General features: G+C 41.7%; 1 long non-coding RNA gene across 4 annotated transcripts; it reads left to right on the top strand.

Annotated features, from left to right (window-relative positions):
• The first annotated feature begins 3749 nt into the window (after positions 1–3749).
• On the top strand, positions 3750–7870 carry LOC125544171. Of its 4 annotated transcripts, none has more exons than XR_007299299.1 (2): positions 3750–6277; positions 7543–7870. It is a non-coding gene; the product is annotated as an uncharacterized LOC125544171 (long non-coding RNA). The 4 variants fall into 4 exon arrangements; XR_007299300.1 differs by having other exon boundaries at positions 3750–6546; XR_007299301.1 differs by having other exon boundaries at positions 3750–6642.
• Positions 7871–8448: the final 578 nt, after the last annotated feature.

The following is an 8448-nucleotide window of genomic DNA, read 5'->3' as shown; positions in this document are numbered from 1 at the left end:
TGCGGCAGTTAAGAACTAGTGAACTGCTTGACTGAAGATATCAACTTTTTTTCTTTCGTTCTTTTTTTTGCCAAGGTCACCCTAACTGCTCGAGGGCACATGGCAGTTAAGTATTCAAGTTAACTTCCACAACTCGCCCACTTAACTGCCATTCCTAAATAAGCTATTCATGAACCGTTCCTAACTGCTCGAAAACAGATAAGCTAACTGTGCGTCATATACTAGTTAACTGTCGGGCGGACTTTTTCTGGCATCCTTTTTTCGCACTATTTTTTATCGTAATTTTTGAATAGTTTATTGGAATGATGCAAATGGCCTGCAGACCCGAGCTCGCTCGCTCCCTCGCGTCGCTACCGCGCCGCTCGCTCCCAAACTCGCTCCCTTCGGGAAAAGAAACAAGTTAGGAGGGGGTGGTTCCTAAATAAGCTTATTTAGGAACACTAGAGGGGGGTTTCTAAATAGTCCCACCCTATATATATATATAAACACTATTCTGATCACAATCTGACCTGCCCCGCTAGTAGTACGTTGAACTTCCCTGTGAACGAGGTTGAACTTCCACCAACATTGTCGAAATGGGGCTTGCGATATACCGTTGGAAAGCTATGGACACCAATATCATGACCCAACTTAAATTTTTGGCAAAATATAAGCGATTTAAGAGTAGTTTTGAAAACTGTTTTTTCTTCACACAAAAAACATGAATCATATTTTCGATCGCATTTCTAAACCGTTTATCAGAATGAGGCATATAACATGGCGTTAGAAAGCTGTTGCAAAACCGCTCCTTTCACATGTTGAAAGTTTTCTCTAATTCCCTATGATTAAAGAGTAATTTGAAATAACGTAAAATTTCGTAAACCGAAGAGCTGAGTTTGTTTTTTCGATGTCATTTCTAAACGGCTAATCCAATGGAGGCATATGATATGGCGTTGGAAAGCTTATGAAAGTGTGCTACTTTTTCATCTTGAGAGTATTTTTCTAATTTTGAATGGTTTAAGAGTAATTTAGAAAATGGTCCAAGTCCTACCGAGTTCGTATTTTCGAGCTAGTTTTTAATCGTGCGTCTGAAAGCAGCAAATGATATGGCGTTGGAAATCTTGAACAAATGCGAAACTTTTTGATATGTATTGTTTCTCCCAATTCTGTACGGTTTTAAGTCGGTTTCGAAAATGGCGAAAAATGTATTTTCGCCATAATTTCTACAAACTTTATCGGAATTGGGCAAATAATATACCGTTGAAAAGCTACGGAGAATGCGAAACTTTTTCATGTTGATGGTTTTCTCTGATTCTTAGCCGTTCTCAAGTAATATCGAAAACGGCGGGATCATACGTTCTGCCTCTATCGCGAAACAGATTCTTCGAAAATGCACCGCGTGAAGAACCTGAACTTCTCAGCGTATCTACCTGAACTTCACTATTTTCTACGTGCTTTTTTTGCTCGCAGATGTCCATCCACTACTCGTAGTTCTCCATCCACTCCCCGGAATTCAGCGGGTGATATACCGATGGAAAGCTGCTATAAACACGCAAATTTCCCGTGTTGATCATTTTTTCATACTCGCGATGGTTTTAGAAGTTTTTCATCTGAAATTCATTCTGCGTAGTAGTTGAACTTCCTGTTGTTTTTACGTTGAACTTCTGTGACGTATTTTCGTTTGTAATTTCCTCATACATTCGTCAATGTCACATAAATGATATTTCTTTTGTACAAACCTCTCTCACAATAAATTTTTCAACTTTCTCCGACCGAGTTACACGCATGAACTTCCCTCTGTAGGAACCCGACTTTTGGGCAGTTTACCAGGTTAAAGAGCAGTTCTGAAAACTGTTTTTTCATCACACAAAAAACGTGAATCGTATTTTCGATCACATTTCTAAATCATTTATCAGAATGAGGCAAATAATATGGCGTTGGAAAGCTGCCGTAAATCCGCTCCTTCCACATGTTGAAAGTTTTCTATAATTCCTTATGGTTAAATAGTAATTTGGAAAATCGTAAAATTTCGCAAACCGAACAGCAGAGTTCGTATTTTCGATGTCATTTCTAAACGGCTAATCCAATTGAGGCAAATTATATGGCGTTGGAAAGCTTATGAAAATGCGCTACTTCTACATGTAGAAAGTTTTTTCTAATTTTAAACGGTTTAAGAGTAATTTATAAAACAGTACAAGTTCCACCGAGTTCGTATCTATTTTTTTAACCGTATGTCCGAATGCAGCAAATGATATGGCGTTGGAAAGCTTGAGGAAATTTGATTTTTTTGGTATATATTGTTTCTCCCAGTTTCTTACTGTTTTAAGTCAATTTTAAAAATGGCTAAAAATGTATTTTCGCCGTAATTTCTACAAACTTTACCGGAATGGGGCAAATAATATACCGTTCAAATGCTAAGGAAAATGCGAAATTTTATCATGTTGATGGTTTTCTGTTATTCCTAGCCGTTTTCAAGTAATTTCGAAAATGGAGAGATCATTCGTTCTGTCTTTATCACGAAATAGATTTTTCGAAAATGCACCACGTGAAGAACCTGAACTTCTCGGCATGTCTACTTGAACTTCACTCTGTTTTTCACGTGTTTTTTTACTCGTAGATCTTCATCCACTGCTCGTAACTCTCCATCCACTCACCGATATTGAGCAAGTGATATACCGATGGAAAGCTGTTGTAAACACACAACTTTCCCGTGTTGATCATTTTTTCATACTCGCAACAATTTTAAAAGTTTTTCATCTGATATTCATTCAGTGTAGTAGGTGAACTTCCTGTTGTTTTCACGTTGAACTTCTGTGGCGTATTTTTCATTTGTAATTTTCTCATCCATTCGTCAAGTGTTACACAAATGGTATTTCTTTTGTATAAACCTCTCTCACAATATTTTTTTAACTTTCTCCGATGGAGGACTTGAACTTATATCAATAAACTTTTAGTCTTTGCTTTTATTCTTTTTAATACAAAATGCACACCGTGTAGTACGTGAACTTCTGACAGTTATCAATCTGAACTTCTCTTGGGTACGTGAAAATATCTGAGTTTTTTATGAATTTTTAATCTGATTTTCTTAATCCTTTTTTATGAACTTCTCTCAGGTACGTGAAAATTGAACTTCTTGTTATTTAATTTTTGAACTTCTTATTTTCCATTCTTTTATAACGAGGGAAATATGAGTTTTATATAATCATCGAACTTCTCCATCTTTCTAATTTGGACTTCCTGGTTTTATTTTTTTAGTAATGGAAAAATCCTACTTTTTGATAGACATCGAGCCGCTTCGTTCAATTTGAACTTCTAGGTTTATTTTAATAGAACTTCTTCATTATTTTGAATATAACTTATTGGTCTTATTCTTTAGTAACCAAAAAAAACTGAGTTTTTCAAATAAATATCAAACGCTATGCTTTTTAAAAGTTGAACTTCTTTGATTTTATTATTTAGTAAAGAGAAAAAACTGAGTTTTTAATATCCATTAAACTACTCAGTTTTTTAAAATTGAACTTCGTGGTTTTAATCTTTAGTATCAGGAAAAATCTAAGATTTTTATAAACATCAAACAACTTATTTTTATAAACATCAAACCACTCACTTATTTAAATTTGAACTTCCTTATCTTTTTAGACTTTGAATTTTTATTCCTTTTTTCGTATATGAAACACACTCCATGTAGGAGGAACTATTTTCAGATACAACATTTTTTGTTTCAAATTTGTAATGGAATGAGAGAATTATTTTAAAACACCAAACATTTTCTTTGATCTACCCATTTTACTTAAATCTCAACATCTAGAGTTAACATTTTATTGATGAGGTTTTTTTCTTCTTCTTGGTTTATAAAGATCGAACTTCTCCATTATTTTAAATTGAACTCATTACTTTTTCCTATTTTTAATGCAATTTAATATCACACCAGACTTAGGACAGACGCAGGAGTACATAACACTCTTTCTTTTGAATTTTGAACTTTTGTTTACAGAAACTTCTGAATATCCTTTTACAAGCTGGAGGCCATCAGGTTCTAGCAGCAGCCCAAAATTCAGTTATCTGAACTCTGAAGAATAATACTACAGCTCTATAGGAACTTCTCGACGCATGTATTTGTGACCTCGTCAGCTTTGACAGGCAGCTGCGCGAGCATGCTCCTGGCAGCAGTGCTCCTCATGTTTTGGGGATTCGAGCTGGCTCGCATGGTTTACCTAATAGCAACACACAGGAGCACGCGCGCACTGCAGTCCACACATGTTGAGCAACACTGCATACTTAACTGAAGATGTCTGCACACGCACGACATGTCGACACGCATACTTAACTAAAGTTGGCTTGCTGAAAATCGACACAGAGGACTGCAGCCATGCTAATTACCACTGAAAATGGCCAGCCATACTAATTACTGCACAAAATGGTGAAGAATAGTTGACCGTGTGCAGCCATACTATTTTTCTTGAGCATATGAATGAACATGTAGACATTCAACTATAGAAAACCATCTCTATCTATTGGAAATGACATCCAACCAAAAACAAAATTGACTAATTACTCCCAAAAGCACCAGAAATCAATAAAAATTGAGAGGATAAATAAACAGAGTAGTTCAGGACAGCAAGCAATTTCTCCCAAATTGGGGCTTTTCTGTTTTTGGACCAAGTTGACACACGCATGGGAGGAGGAGGCTCACCACCACCGGGGAAGATCCTCGATGAAGGAAACTACCATGAGGAAGGTTAGGAGGCAACGCCGGGCAAGAGAAAGGCAGCGGCCGGTGCGTGAGGAGAGGAAGATGGCAGACACGAAGTCTGGGCTGGACGCCTCTCCGTACTCGATGGCTGGCGGCGGCTCAAATCCCCTATGCTGCGGTTCAAACACACCTGTGGAGGAAGGTAAAAGTGGTGGCCGTCGCTGGTAGCGGTGGGTCGAGGTGTGCGCGAGCATCACAAGATGTAGTGCGCGAAGGGAACAAGGCTGCATGCCTCCACCGCGCCGGAGCTTGCATCCAGAACGAGATGTCGTCGAGCATGGGATACCTGTGTCGATGGAGTCATGGGGAGGCCCAGACTACATCATCTGGAGAAGTGATTTTCATTCCTTTTCTATGAACTTTCTACTTTAGCTTCTTTCTTTAGTAAATCACAACTCAGTACTGTTAATAGTACTAGTAGCGGCTACACTAGTTTTGGAGAAAGATCAAGTTGCCGCAACATAGGCTACTACATGTTGGGCAGAAACAAATTGAACTTCAAAATGGACAGGAGGTGGATGACACCGGACGGGATAATGGCATGTAGTAGAATGGTCGCGCTGGAAGCAGAGGAGGCTGCCTCCGCCGTGGATCAAGGGGGAGGGAGGCCTCCGTTGTGGTTCCAGGGGAGTGACGCCGCCGCCGCCATGGATCCAGGGGAGGGAGGCGCTGTACAGAGGCAGGGAGGCCGTCGCCGCGGTAGATCGAGGAGGGGGGCGGGGCGAGCCGGTGGTCGGCGGTGGTGGAATGGGCGTCGGGCAGCGTACCGATTCAGGAAACTCGGCGTCGGTGGCGAGCTCGGAGACGACAGCGATGGCGCGTGGGATCTAGGGCTGACGTCTGTGCATGGGATCCAGCCCGGCGGCGGGGGCGGCGGCGCCTGGGGTTGCCGAGGGCAGGGGTGGCTGGGGTTTCCGGGGGCGGCGGTGCGCAGGGTCAGGGGCGGCGACGGTTGGGTAGTCCCCTGCGGCGGGTGGGTCTGAGGATCAAGGGGAGAGTGATAGCGCCGGAGATGGGGGGCGGTTGGTCAGGCTTTTTTCTTCTTCTTTGAGATCTCGGGAACAATTTGCTCGCCCCTATAGGCGCTCAGTCATTCAAACAGTTATTCTAATTTTAGAATTAGAATAATGTTGTTATATATATATATGGGACAACATTATTCTAATTCTGAAATTAAAATAGTTATTTGGATCACGGCTCTTTATATAGCGCACGAAGAGGCGTTCCCGAACTTCCGAAGCCACGGAGAAAAATAAATAAGAAAACCCACCCAGTCCCGCACCTCCCGCACCACCCCATCCCCTTCCTCGAGAACCAGCCACCGGTCCGCCACCGGTCCTAAATCCGGCCGCCGCGCAGCTCCCTCCCCGGGATCCGGCCGCCGCGACACCACCTCCCCCGGATCCGGCCACCGGACCGCCTCCTTCCCCCGGATCCGGCCGGGATTGATCCCACCGCCGCCTGCCACCACCAAGCACTGGCGTGCGACCCCGGCGCCGCCTCCCTCTATGAAGCGCCGGCGCCCGACCCCGTCACCTACCTCTGGTACGCCGTCGCGCCTCCGCTGCCACCTAGGGTGCCCCTGACATCGCCCAGCTCCTCCTCACACGACGACCCCCTGCGACGCACGCCTCCTCGATGTTCTGCCCCGGACATGGGCGCCTCCCCGTCCACCCTCCGGCGACCGAAACCAGCTCCGCCCGCCGTAGCAGAGGACATGCCCCGTTCGTGGACTCCCCTCCCCTCCGCCCGGGTGCGACCTGCCCTGCGCTCTGGCGCGGCCTGCCCTCCCCTCTGGTGCGACCTGCTCTCTGGTACGGCCCGCCCTCCTCCAGCGCGCCTGCACTCTGCTCCGTCGGCGCAACGACCGAGCACTAGACCTCCCTCCTCTCTCCCACTAGGACGGCAGTGTAGGTGGCTAGTGTCTGAAGTTCAGTTGTATATTCATTGCCATGGATGACGTTTTCTGTTGTAGTATTGTAGCCGTGGCCTACATTTAACAATAGTAGATATGTATGTACTGATCGTGCGCTAGTAGTGACCCAGATTTACTTTGTTCTATCTCCCTTTGAGGAATGAAACTGCAGAGATATATTACTTTTGCTTGGAGTTCTCTGAAAATGTTCTTTGAAATGCTCTCTGAAAATGTTGTTACTTTTCCTTGCTGCTTCCTTTTACTAGACTGCGCTGAAACAATATTAGTAGTAGTATATCGTCATAGTATACGTTCAGATTTAGGCAAAAGAAATATGGTCATTTCTGCTACTGTCCTTGGGAGTGTATTTCCTCCATACCTCAAAACATGTTCATTTCTCTTCTGTATGGCACATTTGCACACCTCTCTTTGTGGCACAAAATTTAAATTGTGCTTGTCTTGTATATTTGCTTGCATGCTTGTGTAAACAAAGTGAGTAGTACATGTGACCATAGATGATAAATACACATATCCTATAAGCTAAATTGAAGCTTGCTACTTGTGTATGATCAGCTATAAACATGTAAACGTCCCCTCGGGCACCTGAAGAGATAGCCAATATCGCCATGTTGTTATGATCTGCTTTGTTTGTATTGTATCTGCAATTTACATTAATCTTGTTGTCAAAGTTGGAAGTTCAGAACATAGAATTCCATTTTTGTTTGTTGTACTCTCAAACCAGTATATTGTACGCAATATCTCAAGTAAAATTCTACTCTTTTTCTACCATTATTAGAAAATATACAATTCGCTAATGTCGCCATTATAGCTTACAAACTGCAGTTTCCATTGATGACTGTTTACATGTACAGTATGAGACCATTTCTCATGTTAGTTTGCAGGAAAAATAAAAGAAACCGCTTTCTACATGCAAAAGGGCATCAAGTTTTGGAAGAAGTATGGTGTTGAATGAAAAAATGAGGAAAAAAGGATCCTCAAGCAAATCAAGCAATGGAAATCTTCCTTGGTGGAGCTAGTAATGCAAAGCTGCAAAGCTTCAGTTTTATGTAATCTTGGCTAAATTGTGATAATTTTATGTTGCTATGAACCTCTGCTGTACTGTTAAGATTGAACTTTTCACAAAGTCCTATGTTGAAGCTCCTCCTTCTGTTTTTCATTTATGTGTACTTCTACGGTTCAATTTAATGCAAACCATTTTTGTACGTGTGAACATCAAAGGTTCAGTGTTACATTCTTGCTCATTTTGGTGTTGGTAAGGATTTCATCTCAAAATGCTAGTGCCAGCTAAACATGAAATTTGGATTTGTAATTTGGATTCAGGCAAATAAAATCTTGATGGAGATTTCATTTCATTTCATTTCCACCAAATGAAATGAAATCAGGGGAGCCAAATGAGCTGTAACAGTAAAAGTTCAAGCGTGACTGTATGACTCCTTGCATTGCATGTCCCTCCATTAGGTGTGTTTCTTCTATATAAAGTGCAGTGAGCAGCTGACTTAAATCAATCATTCATCGGCATATACGTACAGACAACTTATGCATCAACATGACGTAAGTAGGTAGGTGTAGCCCGTTTGTGTCGTACAAAGAATATGTGATTCTATTTTCTTTTTGTGTATATAAAAGAAAGAGAAAGAAGTTCAAATATAAGAAATGAATAAGGTCAAAATATGTAATACGATAAAATGTTCGTGTATAAAATTCATGTGCAGAAAATAAAATATCAAAAAATGAAAAAGTTCAAATATTTTTTTCTAAGTTCAAAGTAAAATAAGAGAGA

This window comes from Triticum urartu, chromosome 3 (genome assembly GCF_003073215.2).
Source record: "Triticum urartu cultivar G1812 chromosome 3, Tu2.1, whole genome shotgun sequence".
Classification (NCBI taxonomy): domain Eukaryota; kingdom Viridiplantae; phylum Streptophyta; class Magnoliopsida; order Poales; family Poaceae; genus Triticum; species Triticum urartu.
This window is presented reverse-complemented; position numbering and strand designations above follow the sequence as displayed.